This window comes from Otolemur garnettii, unplaced genomic scaffold (genome assembly GCF_000181295.1).
Source record: "Otolemur garnettii isolate 467f Iridium unplaced genomic scaffold, OtoGar3 scaffold00127, whole genome shotgun sequence".
In the NCBI taxonomy this organism is placed as follows: domain Eukaryota; kingdom Metazoa; phylum Chordata; class Mammalia; order Primates; family Galagidae; genus Otolemur; species Otolemur garnettii.
Genome location: NW_003852522.1, coordinates 2,613,825 through 2,615,852, shown reverse-complemented (window position 1 = coordinate 2,615,852; position 2,028 = coordinate 2,613,825).

The window sequence follows — 2,028 nt, the reverse complement described above, 5'->3', positions numbered from 1 at the left end:
CACAGCTCACAGCAACCTCAAACTTTTGGGCTTAAGTGATTCTCTTGCCTCAGCTTCCCAAGTAGCTGTGACTACAGGCACCTGCCATAATGCCTAGCTATTTTTTTTGTTGTTGCAGTTGTCATTGTTGTTTTAGCAGGCCCAGGCTGGGTTCAAACCTGCAACCCTCAGTGCATGTGGCAGGCACCATAATCACTGTACTACGGGGGCTGAACCAATACTGCTACTAATAATCATTCCACGACACTGAACATCTATCATGCACCAGGCATGATGCCTGGTAGGAAACATTTCAAGGCATTATTTCAATTGTTCTCCCAACAATCTTGAGAGACAGAGAAAACATTCTCCATTTTGTAGGTTAGGAAACTGAGGTCAGAGACATTGGGTGATACGAATGGGAAACTTGTTTTCAAACCTGAATCTGTTTGACTACAAAGACATTTTCAGCCAGTGTCTTGAGGTGGCTCTGTCTCCTTATAGCCATGTATTGTCAGTGACCGTCTTTGCTCTTCTTTGGACCTATATTTCCTTCCCACTTTTATACAAAGAATGGAATAGATGATCAATTCTCCTACATCTCCAGTCAGCTGAGAGTGGCTGGGTGGGTGGGATCTGGCAGAGTACTCTGAAGACACAGTCAGGCTCATGAAGAACGTGCCCTGGGTTGATTACCAATCTGCCATAGGTGCCTGCAATGAAGCAGCAACACCCATTCCACAGATCTACATTCCAGTCTCATAACATTAGTATTTTACTAATAGCCTAGCCGTAGGCTATGAATTCGCAATGTGCCAAACAAAATTCCTTATGTGAAACTTCCATGTCAGTCTCCCAATGTTGAACATTATAAATAATCTTTTCATTGAACACATGAGGAAATTGAGTTTCTTTCTTTCTTTTCTTTTCTTTTCTTTTCTTTTTTTTTGGAGACAGTCTCCAGCTGTGGCCCTGGGTAGAGTGCCATGGTGTCACAGCCCACAGCAACCTCGAACTCTTGGGCTTAATGGATTCTCTTGCCTCACCCTCCCAAATAGCTGGGACTATAGGTGCTCACCATAACGCCCAGCTATTTTTGTTGTTGTTGTTGCAGTTGTCATTGTTGTTTAGCAGGCCTGGGCTGCGTTTGAACTCACCAGCCTCTGTGTATGTGGCTGGCGCCCTACCAACGAGCTACGGGCATCGCCAGGAAATTGAGTTTCAGTGAAATATTTGGACAAAGTTCAATAGGGGCATGCACAAAGTCAATATAAATGGTGGACTGAGAATCAAATTCAGGATTTGGACTGTAGTGCCCACTCTCCTAACCAAAAAGCCAATAATGTAAAAAAAAAAAATACTATGGGGGTGGTGCCCATGGCTCAAAGGAGTAGGGCGCCAGTCCCATATGCTGGAATTGGTGGGTTCAAACCCAGCCACAGCCAAAAACTGCAAAACAAACAAACAAACAAACAACAAAAAAAAACTATAACAGCAAAGTAAGGCTGAGTACCTACTTTATGCCATGTCCTGGAACATGGTAACATTTAAACTAACTGTGGTTGAGTCTATTCATTCAATTCAACAAATATTTACTGAGGGCTATCATGCACCAGCAGCTGATGCCACCCTTCTCACTGCTGTTGTCTGACATGTTGCCTTTGGGGCCTCTGTCCCTCCAATGAAGGTATAAACATAGAGTCTCCCATGTATAAAGATGGATTCTGAATTCTCATCCAGGCTCAGCAACATCAGCTTCTGTGATGGGTAGATAGTATTTGCTATGGGAGCTCAAATAAGCAATCAGAAGTATATAAGTGCCTGCTTCCAGAAATGCTATTACACAGGTTTTGAACCTTCACTGAACATGTGCAGTTTTTCTTGACTTCCCACGGTCACACTGAGAGATGGAAACAGTTTGCTCTGTTTCTCAGAAGGAGAAACTGAGGGTCAGTCAGGGGAACTTGCCCAGGGTGACAGGAGGAGGTAGAAGGGGTGGAGCCAGCATTTGACCCCTAATCTGATGACCTCTGAACCCCCAGAGTTACC